We start from the raw sequence: 26,186 nt of genomic DNA, 5'->3' as shown, positions 1-26,186 counted from the left end.
GATAAAGAACATACAGATTCAGCCTCTGCCCTCAACTAACTTTGAGTTTAATGAGAATAAAGAGATTTCTGCTTTAACTACAAATCAAAATAATTCTGAAATACATAAGAGAGTTATCCATTAGTATTTCCATTTTCTCTTTATGTCTTATTCACATTCTTCTAGAATTTTCTTTATAGAAAATCCATTCCTACTTTTCTGTTTTCTTTCTGAACCACATTTTATCCTAATTTTGAAAAGGTTTAATGAGACCATATTATTATGATTTACATCATAGTTATTTCTTATATACTTGTCTTCTCACTGTTAACTCCCACTCTTACAAGTGAGTAGTACTTATAACACAGAAAAAAGGCCCCATTAAATAAGAACATGTGACATGTCTAGCAGCATAAAAAATATTCTAATCTCATTGTTCCCCATCTCTTCAGTAAAAGTAGGGGCCATTTCTACTTTCTGATAGATTCTTTCATAAGTCATTGTGTCACATGTTAAAAAGTAATGCCATTCTCTTTGACCTTTACAGAATATGTGTTATTGCAAACTCTTGTTTCTTAAAGCTTGTTGTGACAAGGGAATTACAAGATTGACTTCATGCCTTTACCCATCTTTTAAATCCTTTTTTCTACTCAAAACATTTTTTGCTTCCAATTATATAATCCAAATGATGCTAAAGACAAGTTACTATGTGTGATACTGGCCAAAATTCTCTTTCCTTTTCTGTCCCTCTCAATATTATAGACTTACAAATAACCTATGTATTATTTACCAAGTAGACAACTAATTGACACAGTGGAAAAAATGTTGGACTGGGAATCAGGAATACTTGAGTTCAAACCTGATCTCAGATATGAGGTAGGACCTTGGATGAGTCACTTAACCTGTGGCTGCCTCAATTTCTTTGTGTGTAAAATGGAAATAAAAGCACCTACCTATTAGAGTAAAATCAAATTAAATATCATAAAGGCCTTTTAAAACTTTAAAATAGTGTAAGTATCAGCTATTATAATTGTCACTATATCATTACAATATTTTTGTTTGAAAAATCCTCCTTAATATAACACAGGATGATGTAAATACATTCTTGAAAACAAAAGAAGAGTCTGGCAAGAAAAACATATGATAACAGTAGCCTGAAGGCTAAAAGCCTGTATTCTCATGATTATTTTTATATATTGGGGGAAAGTCCATTGCCTGACATGTGGACATAGCTTGATAAGCTAAGAAACTTTTAAAAGATGAGTACAGTTGAAGGAAAACTATCAATTCAGTTCTTCATAGTTTAAATTTTGACTGGTGCTTTTCTTTCAATTTTTGTAAAGTCTATGTTTCTAAGCCTTGCATTTCCTATGTGTAAATGACCATGTATTTTAATACTTTCTGTTATTCCCAACTGTGCCTAACACAGTGCTTACTGAATAGACACTAAAAATATTTGATGAATGGATGAATTAATGCATGTGTGAATGAAAAGAAAAAAGTGCACCTACTTATTTTAAGATAACTTAGAGCTCCCCAATAAAAATGCAAATAGAAAAACATTAGGTGTAACTTTCTTCTCTCTGTGTAATTAAATTTTTCTATTGTAAGAATAATGAACAGTTATTTGCTTTAACCAATTAGTCTGCCTAAGCCATTTCTTATCCATAGTAATTTGTATTCTTGGAAAAGTACATGTCCTTGGGGTTATTAAACATTGCATAATGACAAATCTAAGACCTTGATGCACCATTTCTTTTGTTACTTGTTTGACTGGGGATTTTGAAGATCTTGTTCTGCATATATTCATTTCTATAAGACTGTATATTATGGGAAAAAGATGTCCTTTTGTGAAGGAAGATGAATGCACTTTGAAGATATAAAAGTAAACTTATCAGAACCTACAATTCATCTCTGAAACTTTATGTGAATCTACAAGCCTTGGTTCTGGAAGAGTTTAGGTTGAGCTTTAAATCAGTTGGTTGAAAGAAGAATTATAATAAAATTTGAAAACATATTCTTTGGAATATGTATAGTACTCAGGTTTTTCATATGGAGATTTATCACTGCAAGACAATACAAGTTTATAGAGAAAAGTTGCAAAGTTTTAGATTTATAAAGTTTATTTGTAATATTGGTTGCATTCATTAGTGATTCTTTTCTTCATTAAAGGTCTGAAGGATATGGAATCTGATATTCTGAAAGGCAAAGGAACTTGGAATGCAGCCAAGAATGAACTACCACACTAAACTGAACATTTTCTTTCAGGGAAGAAGATGGACATTCAGTAAAATAGGTGAATTCCATATATTTATGATGAAAAGACCAGAGCTCAATAAAAATTTGACCTCCAAATATAGAACTCAAGAGAAGCTTAAAAAAGTAAAACAAAACAAAACAAACAAACAAAAAACATATATAAGCATTAACTTAATTATCAGTAATCTAATTGGTAGGCAGCCTGGTCCAGGAAACAAAGAGCTTAGCTTCACATCTTGCCTCTGATAATTACCATCTATGAGACTGTGAGCAAGTCACTTAACCTTCCTGGATTTTGTTTTACTTCAGAAGAGGGATGAGCAAGATGACCTCTGAGGACCCAGAAGTTCTATGATCTTATGCAAACTGTGATCGTAATTGTGGATCAATAAGAAATGAATTATCATAAAAACCTCAACAATATCAATATTGAAATTTCTTATTACTTCATATCAGAGCTGGGTTTGGGAGAAACTAATATTTCTTATTGTTATTCAGTCATTTTCACTGACTTCATTTGGGGTTTTCTTGGCAAAGAACTGGAGCGATTTGGCATTTCCTTCTCTAGCTCATTTTACAGATGTTGATGAAAAGTACCTTGCAAAAATATGGTTCTGCTTTATGAAATGAAGAGAAACAGTGAGATGTAGTCTACTCAGAAAGTGCAAATCTATCTATCTATCTATCTATCTATCTATCTATCTATCTATCTATCTATCTATCTATCATAGGCTTGTACTCTCTGAATAGACAACATTTCATTGTTATTATTTATATAATAAATAGTATATATATATTATATTATAATAATATATAAATTATATACAATAAATTCATTCTTGAAGAAGGAATAAGTACTTTGGACTGTGCATGATACAGTATTTATAAAAAATGAAATTCACTATATTTTAACAGATTGATTAATGACATAGGAGTAATTCAAAATTAGTTTTTGGGGCCAGGTAGATCATTGCCTAATTGAAGCAGAGGTTAATATCAATGACATTTAAGTATATATAGTTAATAAAATAACTGTACCATATCAAGTCTGCATTGAGGAAAGAAATCCATATTGGAAGCAACATGATCTTGGAAGCTCTGAGGCTCCCAGGATCATTTTTCTAGGTGGCTCAGAGAATGGAAGGAAACAAATCACACATGATGTTACTATACAAAGAATACTATAAAGAAGATATCAATAATGTGAAGAAAAAGCAAGAAACCAAAACAACAGGAAGTAACCTAGTCATTGATAAATTCAATAACCTTAATTAAAGAGTTGAAGAAAGACTCCCTTTTTTGACACAGATGACTACAAAGTTTAAAGATAAGTTTGGCAGAAATTAGGTTTAGACCAACATCTTGCAACATTTGTCATGATAAGCTCAACATAGACAAATAACCAGAATGTGAAATGTCACATTGATAAAATATTAGTATATCAGAGAAAATACCTTTCCCAAATGAGGACAGGGACAAAAAGCTTAAGTAAACAAGAAGAAATCACATATTACCAACAATTTTGATCATATAAAAATTTTAAAAATATTTGTGCAAACAATATCAATGTAGACAGAAGAGAGGACAATTTCAAGTAAAAATATTATTTTCATTATATCTCACTGATAAAAGTGAAAATCAGATTTTTATGAGGAGAATATATAATAGTAAAACCTCCTTCCTAGATAAGTGTATAAAGGATAGGAACAAAAGAGATTTCAGAACAAGTACAAATGCTTAAAAACATTTAAAATTGCTTTCCATGTTATGAGTACTAAGGAAAATGACAATTTAATAATTTTGCACCCTGAAAATTGACAAAAATAAATAAATCTGGGATCAATGAATGTTATGAGGGTTATTAACTAATGTAAAAGACAAATTATCAAGTAATGTGAAAATTTTGGATATAAGTTTGGAGGCATGCAGTAAAAATTATTAAACTGTCAGAACTCTTTGATCAAGTTAATTCTATTGACATATATCCTAAGGAAGTCAAAGATAGAAGCAAATATTCAATGTATAGCACAATTAATAAATGTTCTTTGTGGTAACAATAAACTGAAAACTATCGTTGCTCATGAATAAATTGCTGATAAAATGGTATAATGTAAATATAATGAAATATTTTGCAGTAAGAAAATAAATACAATTGTGACAAATAGAAACATTAGCATGAATTGATGAGTGAAATATCCAAAAGCAAAATAGAAGTTACATAATTATTACAATTGAATAGGATCTCAAAAAAGGAATTGCAAGCAGTAACAACAACAACTACCACAAACCAAATCAAAGGATAGTTTTGAAAAACAGACAATGAAATATATTCCTCCCTTATGGCAGATAGTTGGGGCATTACTAAGAGACGATGTTGTCTCTATATAGTTAGAGATGGATTTGTATGGATTTGTTGTATGTTGTCTCTCCCATTAATTGGGATGTCTTAGTTCTGTTTAAATCCTTAAAAGTTAAGACAATCATTAGCATGCAATAGACACAATAAATGTTTATTGATTGATGGATTTATTGATTATTAAATTAGGTATTTTGATTTAATTGCTTTTTATTTGCTACAAAAGAGGGTGCAAGGTTGTCTGGAGGTATTGTTACACCACTATGGACTACTCTAACTTGGTAACTTCCCCTAGAGTTACTCTTAATGCCCATCCATCAACGGCACGGCTAGGCCACACTTACCTGTCTTTGGGCACCAACCCGGATCCCATAGAGACAGACTACCAGGAGGTAAGGGTGAAGTGAAAGAGAACTTTATTCTTAGATAGCATATATTTATACCCCTCTGAGGATCTGGGGAAAGAGGGAGGTCCTCTAGGAACCTGGCATAATGGGATTGGACCAAGAAGAAGGAGGGAGGCGTGCTAGGCTTTGAGAGCACTAAGGAGGGAGGCATGGTACCTGGAATCAGACACCACCTCTTGGGGCTATGCCCCACCTCCACATAGGACTCGCCTGTGCCTCAGAACCTCTCATCTCTCAGGTCCTCCCACATGGCTTGAACTGCATTCCTTGCTTCTAGAGGCTTTTTAACCCTTACAGATATGACTTGTAAAGATAAACCATCAATTAAACTAATTTTTTTTTTAGATCTCAATATCTACCACAAATAAAATAAATTTAGGAGAATTAAATGAGTTATATGAATATTGAAAGTACCTTATTACAAATCCCTTTTTTGTTATCATACAAATGTCCAAATTGTAGAAACTTCAAAATACCTTTCTGTGCATTGTTTGTTTACTATATATATTTTTAAAAAGACATACTAGGGCAAAATGCCATTGATAGATTTAATTCTTCTGCTCAGTATTTGGGCCCAGGAAAAGAATGTCACATTTGCCATTACAGCAGCTTAATTCAAGCTATTTATCAGTTTAAGGATTTAAGGCAGGAAGATATAGAACTTCAGTCACTGAGTCTTTTTGATGCCAGAATCATGACCACTAACTAGTATGTATAGCAACATATATCATTTTCAATCGAACAGTTATCAATCAGGAGATTGTCAGAGATCAGAACAGGCTACCTTGCCTGAGATGACCAAGGGATGAAAATAAAGGTAGATTGTTTGTTCAGTAACCAACATGAGTAGGTAAAAAAGAAAAAGAAAATTAAAATACATCAATTTCTGACGCCAAAAAATGGCCCTATAGGGATCAAGCATTGTAATGTGACTGATCCTGAGTAAGATTTGTCCAATCATGACAAGGGAATCACGGACAATCAAATTAGGACTTAATGAATGAATGTTTGACTTTTGTATTCTAAAAAGACACTAGTGGGGATATATATCACAGTGCTAATTATGAGTCATAAAAAATGGTCTGTCAAAAATGACTCCTATTACTCTATGAATATGCTAATTAGGTTTCTTTGGACCTTAAAAGTTGTCCTCTAATAAAGAATTCCATGCATATATTAAGTTAATAAAGATATCCTTTCTGATCATTAACATCAAGTGAGGCATAAGACATTGAGATGAGGCATATATTTAACAAAGGTGCTTGACACTCTCATAGTGAATATAAAGCCCAGAGTTCAAAGATTCCTTATAGTTGATGAAATAATTTCTATTCATGCTTGAAATTAAACTGATTGTCACAAGCTTCATAATTCTACAGGGTGTCCTTAATGAGATAAATTGTATAAGTCCTTTTAATTCTCTGATGTGATTCAGTTTGAGTTAGCTCCCTGTTGACCTCAGGATCAGCCACAGTCAGGATCATCAAAAAGGTCTTAGTCTTTAGGGGGAGAAATAAAGGAGATGGACTAAAACTCCACCAGCTCTCCATTACCAGCTCTCTCCTCCTTGTCCACAGCCAAAGGGACCCTGGCTTATCTTACTCCACCCCTAATCCCTCCTACAATTATCTATATACACCAAAAGATGGAGCCAGCACAGAATTGTGAGAAGGGCTATTTTCCAAGCATATGCTAATAGAGTATTGTCCAATCAGTAATTAGCCTTAAGTGCTAGGTTGTATGATTTCAGTGCACCAACTCAGAGTTTCAGCCCTTTATACTCTGAGTCTTTCTTTATTTGGAAAATGAGGATGTTGGACTAGATGACTTTTAAGATTCCTCCTATAGACCTATGATTCTATAACTACTCAAAATATGTTTGCTTAACAGTTCATACAAGAAAACAAATGAATTAAAAAAGACCATTGTACAAATTATGCTATGTAGTTGGATATTCATTAATTTTATTAATGGGGCATATTGACATGGATATTAAATTGAGCCCAGCATAAAATAGAAGCAGCAGAGAAGACTAGATATTATTTGGAAAATGTGTGAATTTCCCACAAATGTATTCATTTCCCACTGCACTTCCTGACTCATCTTGTAAATACCAACGTTCTCTTGGTAATATTCTCCTTTATGTATCCAAATCTTAGTAAAATGTTGCATCTAAAGATTCAAAATTATGAGTGACCTAAAGGGCAATAAAAAGATACATAATATACATGTGGAGTTGTAGTATCTATCTCTCTGTTTCTCTATTATTTGTATCTAAGAGAACTTGAATGCACTTGGATACCAAAGTACAAAAGAAAAAAAAAAACAGTTATATAAATAGATTAAAGGATAAGTATCAACTGCACTGGTCTAGAACAACAACGCAACAACTAGAGGAAGACTTCCAGCATGTTGGTTAGGTCTTCTGGTAAGGATTTAATAGTAGAATATGAAAAAAAAAACAATCTCACAGGAAGAGAAGGGATGAAAAGGTGTGGATGGGTTTGTAATATGCACCAATGGAAGCATCAGAATGTAAGCTCCTTAATGACATGTGTTACTTCATTTTTGTCTTTGCTTCTTCGGTACCTAGCACAGTGCCTATCACAGTACCTAGCACAGTACAGTACATGACAGGCACTTAATAAATATTTTTTGCTTTTTTGATTCCTTGGCCATGGACCCAGTAAGGTATTGAATTATTTGTGCTAATAAATAAAATAGGTTGCATTCATTTATTCTCTAATTTATTTGACAAAATTATCTGGCTTATATGAATCACATTTCTTAATTTAAACAATAGCAATTCAGCAAATCTTTAAAATAAAAATAAAATATGTACATATTAAAGTGGATGTACTCTAACCATTAGAGGTGTTTTAATTTCCCTATATTTAGAATCCTAAATGTAGAAAAAATAACTACAAATGAAAAGAAAGGTAACAAAACAATGTTTTATCACAGACTAAAACAGTAAAACAGACTAAGGGAAAATATCATGTAGTCTAAAAAAGAGAATTCTCAGAGGAGACATGATCACAGTGTGTAAGTATTGTACCTTCAAGGTAACAATATAAATGAAGGAAGGGAATTATTCAAAGTCTCTGAAGATGATAGGACAAACAGCATTGGCCTAAAGCTAAGGTAAAGAAAAGTAATATAGATAAAAAGGGGGGAAAGTTCTGAACATTAAAGTGAAATGGGCAGTGGAGAATGAGTAATGGCAACAAGAGGCACTTTTCAATAAAAGGAGGTATGTAAAGTAACATTAACAGAAATGATGCAATGGTTAGATTTATGAACCTATTTTTTCAATATCATTATTATATTTTTATATATTATTATATATTATATATTATTATTATATATTATTATTATTATATTTTTTATATTATTATATATTATTATTTTTTCAATATCATTATTATTCAATATCAATATTTTTTCAATAATCAAGAAGGGTTCAGACAGATCACCAGTTTTATATTAGTTTTCTTACCAAATATTTTATTTTTCAAACACTTTTATCAAACACAAGATGTGGTAATAAAGCAATATACATCAAGCATCAATTCAAGACTTCCTGTGAGCAGAGAACTGCCTCTAACTGCTTAAAAAGATGCAAAATTTAGCTTAGGCACAGACTTGAAGGATTTTGCCACTAATTAATAATTGCAATAACATTAATTAACAAATTAATAATTATAATAACACTACAATATTGAAATGAAAATGTCAGAGTACTTTATAATCACCACTCATATGAAAACATCAGGAATAATTTCGTACTTATAGGCAGAAATGAAAAGGGTATGGCATGCCATATGTTTTCTCAACCACTGAATTAAGTTATCTAACAATTAATATCTTCCCTTCTTTGATATCATGCTCATACACATATACATTAGTACTAAACTAATAGCTAATTATTACAAAGTAGAGAAGAGGAACCAGTTTCTACTCCAAAGACAATTGTTAAAATTAACAAAATAATCGGGCCATTTTAATCATATAAGAATAGTGCTAAAAAGTGATCATGTTAAAAACAAAATCCTGTATTGTTATTTTATTCTCTCCTATTTTATTCTCTACTTTTGATTTGTAGCAATTATCTACCCCCTAAATTCATGGGAGTTTGATTAAATCTCAAACCTCTAAACTTGATTATAGCATTAATCATCAGAAAATTAGCTTAAGGCTTAGGATAAAAAAGTGTGCAAAGTTTGTGTTATCTCTATTTTCCAACCCATTACTGCCTCTGCACAAAGAAAACAACACCTTAGGTGTGAAAATATTAGCACAAAATATCACAGCATCTTGGTAGAATGTTATTTTCTACTTGAGTGTTTCAGCCAACAGCTCTATTTACTATTTAAAATCTTTCATTTTCCTTGGTGGTTAATATTTTCTGTCCTTTACTTTAAGTCCTTTGGAAAATTCCAAAGGCTCATTGTACAGCCCTGCTGGGTAACATAAACAAATTGAGTATTCTACAATGCTTAAAACTCTGTTAAATGAAAACAGCAAATCATAAAACAAAACAAAACAAAACACAACAGTAAAATCTCAAAATCAAAACCAAACAAAATAAAAATGCTCTGACCTATGCCTAGATAGCCTATTTAGCTTCATGTATATTTCCTATGAAGTGACAATTTAGATGTTTATCTGCTTAAAGGAAATGGATATCCCCAAAGCACAGGAAAAAATGGGATAAAGTTACAAGTGGTACATTTTATAAATGTGAATCAAATGTGAATATTGAGAAACTCTTTATTCATATATTAAAATAAGAAATGTACTGCTAAGATAGAATCCCACTGCTAATATTAATCTATTATGAGTGCCAGGGGACATTGTGGTTCAATGTCAGTAGAGTGCTATTTGGTTATTTTGCCCACCAAGTGCAGTTTTTTACATTAGAAATGACCCATTTGTTGCTATTACTTTTTGGTTGTTTGTGACACATTCTGCGATTTCCTTTCCAGAGATACTGGAGTTGTTTGCCATTCCCCCCCCCCCCCCCGCCCCCCTCAGCTCCTTTTATAGATGAGAAAATGGAAGCAAACAGATTTATTGACTTGGCCAGGGTCACACAGCTAGTAAGTATCTAAGGCCAGATTTGAACTTAGAAAGAGGAATCTTTCTGACTTTAGGACCAGCATTTTATCCATTATACCATTTAGCTGTCCTGGAATTGACCCTTGGCAGTTTTAAAAGAAAAGGACTATCCATTCTTTTCTGTTTTGATATTGTTATCTAGTACACAATGAACTTTATATTTTGAATTCATTGGAAATATCCCATCAGTAATTGTAGGAAAAATGCAAAACAATTGAGGTTTGAGCTCATACTCTGCAAGTAGGGAAAGCAAAACAAAAGCAAAACAAACCCCAAAACATACAAATATTCAGTGGAGAAGAGAGTATAGGAAAATCAGCTCAGTCATACACAGAGGGTGGACCTGTGAAATATTCTAACCATTCTGGAAAATAATTTGGAATTATTCAAGGCAAGTTTCTAAACTGTAAAGTGACCTCAGTGTTTTACACAATAATCCTAGCCGAAGGCATGAAATTCAAGGAAGGAAAGACATGTCTAACATACAGCAAAATATAGACCCTCTTTATGGTGGTAAAGAACTAGAAACAAATTTGTTGGTTATCATTTGAAGAATGTTAAAAGAAAACAACCCAAAACTCTGGCATATAAGATGGAACATTAATGTATAGTATAGAAAGCAATGACAAATATGAGGAATTTAGAGAAATATGGGAAGATCTGTATAAATTTATTCACACAGTAAAATAAACAGAATCAAAAGAAGCAATCAATTAAATAGCAAACATTAAACATGACAGTGTGCCAGCTACTATGCTAAGAACGTTGTATATAATGTTAACTAAAGAAAATCATTAATAGAAAGCTGAATTCTGAGAATTAAAAAAAAAATAGTAATGCTGATTTTAGAAACATTCCTCTCTCCTGATGATAGAGCATTATGGAACTTGTGAGATGGAATGTTATTAGGTAGATTCAGTATATGGAGAGTTTTGGCTTAATTATTATTATTTTTTTTAATGAGGGAAAGGTTCATTTTGGTGATGAACTTTTTTTTTTCCATAACAGACATGACAAAAGGCACCAAACATACATATTTTAAGAGGACATACAATTTTTTTAAATACATTGAAAATCACATCATTAATTTAGAAGAATGGAAAACATTTTAGTATACCTCATTTTAAAACAATCAAAATGAAGATAAAGCAACAAACATTTTTCCCATTTAGGATTTATATTCAACAGAAGAGTTTGAAAATCCACACTTGCATGTACCTACACAGAGAAATATACATAGAAATGTACATGTATATTCACGAACGTATTGGACATTCTTCCTCATATTATAATAGATGAGGTATATATATATAAATAGTGCTATAAGGTTTATATAATAATATAAACATAATCTCTATCTATATAACCTCATTTGACCTTTGTAACAATTCTTTGAGGTATATGCTATTATTAAGATAATAACAGATAAAATAAAACTTAAACTTTTCCCCAGGTCACATAACAAGTATGTCTTAGGAAGGATTTGAATCCAGGTTTTGGTGATCAGGTTTCCATTCCTCTCTGAGCTCCACTTTTGATATCCCCTTTATGTCATAACATCCTCTCATCCTTAACATTCACTTTGTTCCTTGTCTTCTTATATAGTTCATGTCCTCATTGCTGTAGCTCCTTCCTCTGACTGGATGGCTCCTCCCAGACAAACATTTTAAAGAATATGCTCAGGTCAGTCATGATTTCAATATTCTTGCTCTATTCCTGATTTTCCTAATTTTCTCCTCCATAACTGATAATAGATATCTTATCCATCTACTGTTCCAACTTTTCAATTATTTCTATCTTGTCTTTTCCTAGAATAATATAAGTTTCTGGAATTAGAGACTATTTTTCTTTCTGTATATATTTGTATTTATGCCATTTCATACAGTGGTTGGTACTCAAATGCTTGCTGATTGACAGACTTAAATCTACTACTCTATCCACTTTACCATGTTGCAGTCTACTGGCAATTTTTTTTAAATATTTATTTAATGCTACTACAAAACTATGATCTTATTGATATGAATACTTCTTCCACTGGGAAAGTGCAATTCATCTAGGCCTTTTCTTCATTTATTATTCTTGTGAGAGGAAATCAGAGATTAAGATCTCAGTCTTGAATTCCTACTTTAATTAATCTTGTTTACTAGATGCTAAATTCTGTTGTTTCAATACTACAGAAACACTGTGATTAAAATCCTTGCATTCTGTTAACTGCCTGTTATGCCACTCCCTTTATTTCTGGCAAAATGCTAGATTTTTTTTACTAAAGTCTGTTTCACATATTATGGATAACTGACATATAGCCCTCAGTCAATTTTTTCCCTTTGTTAGATAATTTGTTTCATCTCTTTTTCTCATCATTTACTGAATGATATACAATTCATTAAATAGTTTAGCCCCAGGGAGAAAAAACAAAAAAAGCAAAAAACAAACAAACAAACAAAAAAAAAAACACTTGTGTTGTATGAACAAATAGTGGTGAAGGAAGGACATGCTAATAGCTTCTTCTAAAATTGACTAATTTCTTAGTAATTTGGACTTGGGTGGTGTTTTATATATTTTTCTGAGTAAGAAAAGAAATATTGGAGGCAAAAAGATCAAAACTCAGGAGGTCTAAAAAATAAATATTTTTATTACAATAAAATTTCATCCCTGGGTAATTCTTTGGCTTTCATTTACAAAGGATTTGCAAATTGACTTGACATTTTCTTCACAATAAGTCTGAAGTTTCCAACTTCCTGAATATTTTTATTTAAGAACCTCTATGTCTTTTGTAACTAACAAATAAAGCCTTTAAGTACCCTAGTTAAGAAGGTTATTGTGTTTATTTTGTAGATGAAGGAGAAATGATTTTTATATTTTTGCTAGGTCACAGAGGAAATCAATGTCCTAGATTTTAGGTCCCATTCTTTTGCTTAATCTTCTAAGCAGTGCTTTCTTTCCAGTTTCTAGCCTGAATTATGGGAGCAGCCCCAAGATGTCTAATTTACTCACTTTTATCTGTGATATCATGCCATATGTTTTGACAATTCTTAAGAAAATGATTATTATTAAAATTTAAAGTTCAGAAAAGTAGGTCATAGCTATATGAAGAAAGTTCTAGACTGAACAGGTACAATCAGATTTTAAATTCATTGAACCTATTTGTACATTAGTATTGAATATCTTATTTAAAACTAATAATAGAAGTCATCATTCTTGGATTATTGGCATGTGACCTAATACCGCTTATTATTATCTTTTCACATAATCCTCTCCTTTGAGATTGTGGCAAAGTGAGCTGAAGCAAAAGCTGACCTTGTCCTTTTTTTTTTTTTTTTTTTTTTTTTTTTTTTTTTTTAATTTTAGCTTTTAAGCAATACATTTTATCTTATTTTGTTCTTCCATACAATATGCTTTGTATTGCCTATTATCATAGTTAAAAAGTTAGGAATAAATCACATCTGATATAGAGAATCTAGATTCTTGGATCTAAAGATTTTCTAGAGTACTATCAATTATACAAATAGGTTATGACATTTTGCACATTAACTTGACTTTAATCATTTTCATCAAAATTTCATAAAATACTTGATTTGATGATTTTATTATGCAACTTCTAAGAGCCAAATCCATCACAGTTGATCATCACAAGATTTTGTTACTGTGTACAATATCAGTGCTTTAAATGAATAGTGAGTTATCTGTTTGATGCTAATTATGGTTTCTGTGATATCTGCTTCCCAAACTGTGAGTTTTTGTTTACCATTTATATATATTGAAGACTGCATCATGGTCTCTTTTGTCTGTTACTACATCTGCTGATGATCTTTTTATGCTGTTTGATATTCTGCTATTCATTTTCTTAAATAGACATTAAATGTCTACTATATATAAAATACCATGTAAGGTATTGGTGAGAGATACAAAGTTTGGGGACTCTGTTCCATGCCATACAATACAGTGGTAAGAAATAAAGACAAGTATGATTCATAAAACTAGTAATAACTATTAACATTTATAAAACTCTTGAAAGCTCATGAAATACTTAATACTTAGTAATTTGATCCTAAAAAAAATATGTGAAGAAAATGTCACAGTTATCTCTCTTTACAGATGTTGCTGAAGATAAATGACTTGTCTAACAGTCACAAAATTAGTATATGTCTGAAACAGGATGTAAAAACAAATCTTCTTGATAGTAGATTCAGTGCTCTATTCCCTAAAATTTTAGCCTCATTACTTAGCCTGATACATATATTAAGGTCTTAGGGAGGTGAGGAATAAAGTACTATGTGAGGTATGAAGGAAATAACCATAAATGATCAAAGACATCAAAGAAGCTTTCACAGATGGAATGGTGATAGAATTGGATTTTAAAGGATAAGTACTTTATTCAGTGGATGTGTGTGTGTGTGTGTGTGTGTGTGTGTGTGTGTGTGTGTGTGTGTGTGAGTGAATTCTCAGACCCTACTCATATTTAATGATTTCAGCCATTATAATTTATATACTTGTAACAATGGTGTTCACTAAGGAAATCTTCATATTTATCATTTGAATGACATGAGGAAAGTCTCTTTAATTATTTTATTAGTTTGGATAACACAACAAAAAACCTGTTCACTGATAAGGATAGCTTCTTTAGCCCCTACTTAAGATAGTCATTTTCAGATCCCACTTAACTTATAAGTCTCAGAAATAATATGAACTATGGAATCTCTACAAGTGATTTAGAGAAATGGATGTTAAAACTTAAAAGTGCCATAAAAAAAGACATTGAGGAAATTACCATGGTGTCTGTGAGAAATAATGAGCAAAATACCATAATTGAATCATAATTCATATAAAAACTATATATATATATTTACATATATACTTATAAATATCCCCTTCCATTTTTTCTTATTGTTTTGCTTTTTGGTGTCAAATGGCTATTAAAATTAATCTGAAGTATGAAATTTGGAGAATTCAGCAAATATTTGTGAATCATTTTTCTATGCAATATATGCACTTATGTATGTATATCTATATAAGTACAGGCAAATATACTGAGAAGTTGCCTGAGTGTAGGGCCAACATAATGTCCAAGTTTAGAGCAAAGTGAAGATTTATAAATACAATATACTTTTCCTAATCCTCTATTTATCTTCTGGGCATCTTTGAGTGCTGATAATGGGGAAAATCTGTTTTACTGCAGTCCATGGAGAGATTTGCAAGGCAAATTAAAAATAAGAGCAATAAGGAAAAATAATATTTTAAAAGTCACCCTTGGCGGCCCATTGTGAAGGAGTTATGGGAAAACAAGTGTAGTCATTATTAATACAAGAGATGTGATCGGCAAAGTGTACATACAGTGAAAAATCTAAATTCAAACAATGTTTATGTGAACTAGAAGTGAATGGATATTATCCAGGAAATTGAACTGAGTAATGCAGTGCTTTATGAGGTAATGGAAATGTTTAAGCTAGAGGACCATGAGTTAAAGAAGCTGTGATGTATTTAATGCTGTAAAGATGATTCATGCATTGCATTGTGGGTTAGATAAAATGATGTCTAAGGTCTCTTCCAACTCTCAGGTTCTCTGATACATTTTCATGGCAAAAATAAACTGTCTCTCTTGTTTATATAAGATAGAAGACTTTGTGGTATAATAAAGAATTGGACTTGGAATCAGAAAAACATACATATATTGACTGTATGGTGCCAGAAAAAGCACTTCACTTCTCAATGGTCTGTATAGTTCTAGAGGTCTAAAAGTTGTAAAAGTGCCCATCTGCATTAGTAGAGGTGGAACTTCCTTATCTGGAAGTTTTCTATGTCAGTAAAAACACAGGTTCAGTCCTTATATAGTATGATACATTTTAAAATTTCGTTCTGTGACCTTGTGCTCAGTTGTAGTTATTCTGTGTTGCCCCTATACATAGTTCTTAGCCATTAGATAATTATCTATCAGTAGACAAAGAAAGTTTACTTAGTAGATCTCCAAATTCGTTGTCATCTCTATGCTTATCTCATCTCTCTCCCTTGAATTAATTAATGGAAGACAAAATCAATACTTTCATCTTTGTGACAGTGTGAAAAGATTGTTACTATTCTTACATCCAAATGTTTAAGCATTTTAAGTATTTTTTTTGGTCCCAATTAGCCTCTCCCTGGATTATGAATATCTCTGAATATTTTCTACAACATACCTTTCAGTAAATTATTAGATCCTTGAGAGCAAGAGGTGTGCCATTTTTAAATCTGCAGGATCATTATGTAGCATGGTATTTCCCTTTCTTGGGGGAAGGTGTCTTTTAACAGGTCTTATGATTTTCTTCATATAAATTACTATGGAATGAAGAAAATGAGACTCTTCCAATCTAGGTCAGCATTTTCTCAGTAATTTGTAGTCTCAACACCTTTCTAACTCTCCACCAATTGCTTTATACCCCCTTGGGCTGACTTCTGCTTTTCTGATTAGTGAGTACCTGATCAGATTTACCATGTTTGGAGGGTCACTGGACATACTACTTTTTATTTCTAGTACAACACACCTTCCTGACTGCTTTATTTCTTCATTAACTTCCTTTAACTTCCTCTCATCTATCATTTTCTAGTTTTTCTTATGGACTGAGGGAAACACATAGTTAGGATCATAATTGTGAATGTGAATGGGATGAACTTGTAAAATGGAACTGAACAGCAGAATGGATTAGAAACCACAATGAAATAATACATTATTTTCAAGAAACTCACTTGAAACAGAAAGTTTATTAAAAGCGAGAGCAGAATTTATCATGCTTCAGCTGAATTAAAAAAATGCAAGGGTAGTAATCATCATCTCAGAAAAAGCAAAAACAAAAATAGGCCTATTAAAAGGGATAAAAAAGAAAACTCTAAAAAAGAATCATGGATAATGAAGTAATATCAATATTAAACACATATGTATCAAATGGCATGGCATCCAAATTCTTTTATATATATATATATATATATATATATATATATATATATATATATATATATATATATATATATATATATATATATACTTTTTATTTACAAGATATATGCATGGGTAATTTTACAGCATTGACAATTGCCAAACCTTTTGTTCTAATTTTTCACCTCTTCCCCCCCCTCCCTGCCCCAGATGGCAGGTTGACCAATACATATTAATTATGTTAAAATATAAATTAAATACAATATATGTATACATGTCCAAACAGTTATTTTGCTGTACAAAAAGAATTGGACTTTGAAGTAGTGTACAATTAGCCTGTGAAGGAAATAAAAAATGCGGGCAGACAAAAATTGAGGAATTGGGAATTCTATGTAGTGGTTCATAGTTATCTCCCAGAGTTCTTTCCCAGGGTGTAGCTGGTTCAGTTCATTACTGCTCTATTGGAATTGATTTGGTTCATCTCATTGTTGAAGATGGCCACATTCATCAGAATTGATCACCATATAATATTGTTGTTGCAGTATATAATGATCACTTGGTCCTGCTCATTTCACTTAGCATCAGTTCATGTAAGTCTCTCAAGGCTTTTCTCAAATCATCCTGTTAGTCATTTCTTAAAGACCAATAATATTCTATAATATTCATATACCACAATTTATTCAGCCATTCTCCAATTGATGGGCATCCACTTAGTTTCCAGTTTCTGCCACTACAAAGAGGGCTGCCAAAACATTCTTGCACATACAGGTCCCTTTCCCTTCTTTAAGATCTCTTTGAGATATAAGCTCAGTAATAACACTGCTGGGTCAAAGGGTATGTAGAGTTTGATAACTTTTTTGAGCATAGTTCCAAATTGCTCTCCAGAAAGGCTGGATGTATTCACAATTCTACCAACAATGTATCAGTGTCCCAGTTTTCCCACATCCCCTCCAACATTGCACATTATCTTTCCCTGTCATTCTAGCCAATCTGACAGTGTGTAGTGGTATCTCAGAGTTGTTTCAATTTGCATTTCTCTGATTAATAATGACTTGGACCGTATTTTCATCAGACTAGAAATAGTTTCAATTTCTTCATCTGAGAATTGTCTGTTCATATCCTTTGACCATTTATAATTGGAGAATGACTTAATTTCTCATAAATTAGAATCAATTCTCATCTATTTTGGAAATGAGGCTTTTATTGGAACCTTTGACTGCAAAAATGTTTTCCCAGTTTATTGTTTCCCTTCTAATCTTATCTGCATTAGTTTTGTTTGTACAAAAACTTTTCAATTTGATATAATCAAAATTTTCTATTTTGTGATCAGTAATGATTTCTCGTACTTCTTTGGACATATAGCATCCAAATTCTTAAAGGAAAATATATGTGATAATATAACAAAGGAATTAAAGTAAGAAATATATAAAACAATGCTAGTGAGAGACCTCTACTTTCCCCTTTCAGAGACAAGTAAATCTGATTATTAAATAAGAAAGAAGTCAAGAAGGTTAGCATTAGATTCATGTTGCTTTTCATTTGGGAAAGAGGTTATCTCCTCAACTTAAAAAGAGTAGGTACTTAATTAATGTTTGTCTCATTGAATTGAATTGCTGATGAATGTGGCCTTAAATGAATGTGGCTGGGGCAGGATAGAAACCATTGATGTTAGAGAACATGCTAGCTGGATTCTCCTCTTCCACCCAAATTATTGCCATGCTGCTGAGAAGAGTTCCAAATGGCTAATTTGTTCTTTTTTGGGGGGGAGGGAGAAGAGGTGACTTGTGGTAAACTATAGGTTTATAGAAGACCTTATGAAAAATCCTAGAAGGTGTTGTCTGTTCCCTTTGCTCTTGGGAAAGATTTGTTACTAGTTTTTTTTACTCTCTGTAACAATTTTCCTAAAAAATAGGAATCAAATCATCTTTTCTAATGGGCTGGCATTTATAATTTCAGGGATATTTTGAATTGATTCAATTTTGAATTTATCTTTACTTGGTAGTGGCTGCTTCCATATATATGTATTAACTAACACATAATCAAATATTGTTAGGTGATGCAACCAGATTGCTGCATTTATTTATTTTCCAACTATTTGTGAAGACAATTTTAAACAAATTTAAACAATTTTAAATAAAACTTTGAGTTCACAATTTCTGTCCTTTCTCCCTCAACTCCCTTTCCCCTAAGGTAGCAAGCAAATTGAGATAGGTTATATATGTGCAATCACATAAAACATTGACTCCAGGTTAATAATCTCTACTTCAAGGAATCTCTGCTCAGAGGTTAAAAGATATTGATATTGATTAAATTCTCACATTTTATCTATATAATATCAAATAACCAGTTAAACTATATTTTTATTCCTACAAAATTACAATTTAATTAACTTATTTGAAAACATATTCTTACTTCTATTATAGCCCTCTTTTATTCTTTGTAAGAAATGGTTTATTTGAAAATATATGGAGTGTGAGGTAAGAAAAAAAATCAAACCTCAATATGAAGGGTCAGATCTATGATAAAGGCACTTCTCAACTAGAGAGCTAAATAGACCTAGAGGAAGAATAGACTATCAAGTGTAAATTTTTTTACCCTTTTCAAGGAACACTGGGAAATGAGTGTAAACTGTTATTTTTATCTTCTGAATCCAATTCTTCCTGTGCAACAAAAAATTCGGTTCTACACACATATATTGTTTCTAGAATATACTGTGATATATTTAACATGTATAAGACTGCCTGCCATCTGTGGGAGGGGGTTGGGGGAGGAAGGAAAAAAAATCTGAATAGAAGTAAGTGCAAGGGATAATGTTGTAAAAAATTACCCATGCATATGTACTGTCAAAAAAAAGTTATAATTATAAAATAAAATAAAAATTAAATTAAAAAAAATTTACCCTTTTCTAATAGGAAATGTCCTAGTTTAAAAGAGGAGGTCACAAGAGGAAGAATTTCCTTTTCTTCTATATGAATGCCTATTCAAATAAATAATAACATTCTGAATTTATCAGAAATTCGAGAGACATTAGCATTCTCTTCTGATGTTAAGGAGAAATGTGGAGACATATATTAATGTAAGAGAATGTTATGACAAGGATCAATCTGATCAATGTGACATATGTTCATAGTGGGAGAAAAATATTAGTTTTTATATTGTAAGCACTTTTTCTGGCCACTCAAAGGGTGAAAAAAAAGACTAAATGTGATTCTGGGAGAGTTGCTTAATTTCTCTGAAGAAATGCATGAAGAATGGCTAAAAGCCAGGTTTAACTAGAGATCCTGATAGTAAGAAGGACTTTCATCTCAAAAGTATTATCACTGAGACTTTATGTGATAAGATATAGAAACGAAATATGGCTATAAAAGGATAAACATCACTCAGAAAGAATAGGGAAGTTAAATAGGAGATGTGGAATTTAAATATATATTAAAAGATGTGATCACATGGGGAAATAGAAGGACCAGTGTGCTGAAGATGTGTATTTGAATGAAAATCAATGAAAACTGAAACAAATGATATTGTTCATGGAAGTATGTATTCATTGTTCAGTTGTTTCAGTCAGTTCAACTCTTTATGAGCCCATTTGGGGTTTTCTTGGCAAAAAATACTGGAGTGGTTTGCCATTTCTTTCTCCAGCTCATTTTATAGATAAGGAAACTGAGTTAAACAAAGTTAAGTGATTAACCCAGGGTTATACAACTAGTATGTATCTGAAACCAGGTTGAACTTAATATGATAAATCTTCTTGACTTCAGGCTCAACACTATCCCTCTGTTCCACTTAATTGTCCTGAAGTATGATATAGACCATCTATCTAGAAAAATAAACTAGAATAGTTATTTGGAAAGAGATTACTGGCTTGTCATGGTAGGCAATCAATAAGCATTAAGTGCTTACTGTATGCTGGGTACATTGTACACTGTACACCATGCAAAGGGGCACATTGTATTTGTAATGAGTGACTTGAGTCACTAGGCAGTACATGGAGTTCTCTGCCCAGAACTGAGCAACTAATTATTTATTGATTTATCTTAATACTAATTTCACTCTTCCAAAGCTGCAAAAGAAATAAAAGGGAAACTTCTATTATGAATATGATTCTTTTCATCATGGAGGAACTGAGTTTTGGGATGGAGATGGCCTTATGTTATTATAGACTTTATGATAAAAAAAAAGAAGAAATACAGGCTTCAGCTGTCATGTAACTCAAGATTAGGAGAGATCATGCATTCTAAAACTGTATTTTTTCAGGTGACATTCTCACACCTGCCTTAATGTGTTGTCTCTTACTGGTCAAGTAATTGATTTCATCTGCATATATTGTTTTCTACTGGTCCAGTAATTACAATGATCCAATGATATGATCAATGAACCTTGGGGAAGAGAGCAAGAATACATCTCTTTCTTTCAGCAACTAATTTCTAAAAGCGATTATTTTTCAGGAAAACAACCCTGTAAAGTGAAATACTTCTACCAACTAACTGGATTATTGCTTGAATCACTCACTGAACTGGATTCAATCTTTATGCCCAGATATCTGAATCTTTTATCCAATCAAAGATATTTCCTATGTCGTGTTATTTTATTTCATCTAAAGTTCTAAAATATTCCATATTGACTAATAGATAGAATCATAAAGTGCACCAATGTTTAAAAAAAGGAGGAGGACTGGAAAAAACAGCTAGACCAAAAAGTCAAACTCTTTGAATTTTATGATAGCAAAAATAAGGAAATCTTGGAAATAGTATGAGGACCCACAAAAGATGGACCCTTCCCTTGGGGAAAGATAAAAAATTCACCTCAAGGCATTCTAATTAGAATTAGAATACCTGGGTTTAGCTATGTACATGCCCATGGAAACTAGCTATAAGTTTCCCATTCTTTACCAAAAATATTTAGATATTAATTAAAATAATTGAGGATAATTGATAATAACAAAACTGCTTATTTCAAAGATAATTTAAAAGAACTTTTTGAAGGAACAAGCTACCAAAAGGGTCTTATTCAAAAATTAGTATCCAGCGAAATAAATTAGCAGTTCTTTCTAGAAATACCAGTTACAATTCTATTCCTTTCTCACCAATCTTATACTTTCTCTTCATCATCTAGCTCTAAATCATTAATGTTGGCATAGCTAACATGGCAGATTATTGACCATCACCCACTGAACTCTCCAATATTGCCCTTCAAACAACTTTAAAATAATACCTCAATCATATTGCAGAGATAGCAAGAAGTAAGGAAGGGATATTTTTTTCTAGTCTAAAAAAACTTATGAAGTAAATAGGGAAATAAAATCAGGGGAGCAATCTTACCTGAGCCCACATTTGCAGCAGTGATAAAAGTAAAGCAGCATCAGCAACTTCAGGAGGATATGTAAAAAGATAGGGGACCCTTTGCTAGCACTAGGTACAGATGGCACTTATTGATAACTCTATTGCCCATATGTAGTTCTAGATCCCAGTTTCAGGGAAGAAGATAGTAAAAGTAGTTGATCACAAGGATACAGTGGTTCTAGGTACAGGGACAAATAAGAGAGGAGTGCTAGTGTGTGTAGCTATAGGGGACCTGGGGTCCTTATTTGGTAAAGGCCAGAGCACAAACTAGCAAAACTGTGATAATGTATTTCTCAAGATGATTTTACCCAGGAAGAAGCAAAAGTTTGCAGATCCCCAAAACTATCTCTGAAAACAGCTGCACAAGAAGTCTGAAGTTTGGCACTATGGCTCCCCACCCTAGATAAGCAGAGCACAATAACAAAACAAAGTCAAGAAATAAACTAGAAAAATGAGGATACAACAACAAAATTTGACCATTACAAAGCTCATGTGGTGGCAGGGAATACTAAGACATAAATTCAGAAGAGGAAAACAACATGACAACAGCAACAAAGAACCTCAAAGAAAAAGGTTAATTGGATCCAAACATAATATGAATTTCAAAAGAGTTAAAAAGATGAGAGAGGTAGAGGGAAAATTTGGGAAAGAAATAAGAATGATGCAAGAAAATTATAAAAAGAGAATTAACAGTTTGATAAAAGAGGCTGAATGCTGAAGAAAAAATACCTTATGAAACACAAGTAGTCTGTTTACTGAAGAAAATAATTTCTTGAAATTTGTAATTAAGCAAATAAAAGCCCTTGATTACCCAAGACATCAAAAAAACATAAAGCAAAGCTAAAATAATGAAAAAGATAGAAGAAAATATGAAATATCACCTTGGAATAACAATTGACCTGGAAAATAGATCTAGAAGAGATACTTTAACAAATCATTGGATTATTTACAAGTCTGGTCAAAGAAAGAATCTAGTCAAAATATTTCAAGAAGTAATCAGGAATTATACTTCAGAGAGATAAATAGAAATGAAAACAATATATCAATCCCAACTTGAAAATTCCAAGGAAAATTATAAAAAAAATTCCCACGCTTCCAAGTCTAAGAGAAAATACCTTAAGAAACCAGAAAGAAACAGGTGATCTTCACATTCAAGAAGCAAAGAGCTTGGAATAGAATATTATAGTAGGTAAAAAAGCTAAGATTGTAATCAACCATCGCAAAGCCAACGAAAACAGATTGTAATCCTTTGAGGAGAAATATTTTGTGAAATAGAGAACTTTCAAGTATTCATTATGAAAAGACCAGAGCTGAATAAGAGATTTGATTTTGAAACAGAAGACTTAATAAAAGTATAAAAAAGTTAACGTGAGACTATATAAGAAACTCAATAAAATTAAACTTTTGCATCCCTATATGGGAAGATATATGTAACATCTAATAACTTTTTCATTATTAGGGCAGTTCAAATAGATGGATGTGTATCAATTATATTGGAATGATCAGAAAAAAAAGGAGGAAAAGAGGAATGCACTGGAGAAGAGGGAAGGGAAAGGTAGAATGGAGAAACTTTTCTGTCATAAAAGAGGAAAACAAAAGAAGAATTTTTAATAACAGAGACAAAAGTGGAGGTGATGGTTGCATACAACACTTGAACTTCACATTAAAATTGGTACAAAAATGTACAAAAAAATTGTACACATTCAATTTCCTATAGAAATGTAACTTGCCTAGTAAGGAAATAGGAAGGAAATGAGATATTAGAAAAAAGGTGATGGACAAATTAAAAAGAGGACAGATTAAGGGAATCAGTACTTACAAACAAAACAAACATCTGGGGAAGAACTAGATGAAAGAGAGAGGAAAAGAAGGAAACAGAAGATAACAGATTGAATGAAATATACAATTATAAATCATGACTAAATGTGAATAGGGTCACACATGCAATGAAACAGCATGGATAAGTAAACAGAATTCCACAATATGTTATTTGTGAGACACACTTGAAACAGAAAGACATAGTTAAAATTAAGGACTAAAACAGAATCTATTATGCTTCAGCTGAAGTAAAAAAACAAAAAAACAAAAAACAAAAACAAAAACAAAAAACAACAACAACAGAAATCATGATATCAGATAAAATAAAGGCAAAAATAGATTTAATTAAAAGGAATAATCAGGAAAATCACATTTTCTTTCTTTTTTCTTGTTTTTATATAGCTTTTTATTTACAAGATATATGCATGAATAATTTTTCAGCATTGACAATTGCAAAAACTTTTGTTCCAACTTTTCCCCTCCTTCCACCCACCCCTTCCCCCAGATTGCAGGTTGGCCAATACATGTTAAATATGTTAAAGTATAAATTAGATACAATATATGTATACATGTCCAAACAGTTATTTTGCTGTATGAAAACAATCAGACTTTGAAATATTGTACAATTAGCCTGTGAAGGAAATAAAAAATGCAGGCGGACAAAAATAGAGGGATTAGGAATTCTATGTAGTGGTTCATAGTCATCTCCCAGATCTCCCAGAGTTCTTTCACTGGGTGTAGATGGTGCAATTCATTACTGCTCTGTTGGAACTGATTTAGTTCATCTCATTGTTGAAAATGGCCACAGTCATCAGAATTGATCATCGTATAGTACATATATACATATAATGATCTCCTGAAGTATATAATGATCTCCTGGTCCTGCTCATTTCACTCAGTGTCAGTTCATGTAAATCTCTCCAGGCCTTTCTGAAATCATCTTGTAGGTTATTTATTACAGAAAAATAATATTCCATAATATTCATATGACACAATATACCCAACAATTTTCCAATTGATGGGCATCCACTCAGTTTCCAGTTTCTGGCCACTACAAAGAGGGCTGCCACAAACATTCTTGCACATACAGGTCCCTTTCCCTTCTTTAAAATATCTTTGGGATATAAACCCAGTAGTAACACTGCTGAATCAAAGGGCATGCACAGTTTGATAACTTTTTGAGCATAATTCCAAATTGCTCTCCAGAATGCCAGATATATTCACAATTCCACCAACAATGCATCAGTGTACCAGTTTTCCCATATCCCCTCCAACATTCATCATTATTTTTTTCCTGTCATCTTAGCCAATCTGAAATGTAGTGATATCTCAGAGTTGTCTTAATTTGCATTTCTCTGATCAATAGTGATTTGGAACACTCTTTCATATGAGTGGAAATAGTTTCAATTTAATCATCTGAAAATTGTCTGTTCATATCCTTTGACCATTTATCAATTGGATAATGGCTTTTTTTTTTTTTTTATAAATTAGAGTCAGTTCTCTATATATTTTGGAGATAAAGCCTTTTTCAGAACCTTTAACTGTAAAAATGTTTTCCCAGTTTGTTACTTACCTTCTAATCTTGTTTGCATCAGTTTTGTTTGTACAAAAGCTTTTTAACTTGATGTAATCAAAATTTTCTATTTTGTGATCAATAATGATCTCTAGTTCTCCCTTGGACACAAACTCCTTCCTCCTCCACAAGTCTGAGAGGTAAACTATCCTATGTTCTTCTAATTTATTTATGATCTCGTTCTTTATGCCTAAATCTTGGACCCATTTTGATCTTATCTTAGTATGTGGTGTTAAATGTGGGTCCATACCTAGTTTCTGCCATACTAATTTCCAGTTTTCCCAGCAGTTTTTGTCAAATAATGAATTCTTATCCCAAAAGTTGGGATCTTTGGATTGGTCAAACACTAGATTGCTATAGTTATTCACTATTTTGTCCTGTGAACCTAACCTATTCCACTGATCAACTAGTCTATTTCTTAGCCAATACA

Source organism: Sminthopsis crassicaudata, chromosome 1, assembly GCF_048593235.1.
Source record: "Sminthopsis crassicaudata isolate SCR6 chromosome 1, ASM4859323v1, whole genome shotgun sequence".
In the NCBI taxonomy this organism is placed as follows: domain Eukaryota; kingdom Metazoa; phylum Chordata; class Mammalia; order Dasyuromorphia; family Dasyuridae; genus Sminthopsis; species Sminthopsis crassicaudata.
The sequence above is the reverse complement of the archived record's forward strand: the minus strand, read 5'-3'. Positions refer to the sequence as shown.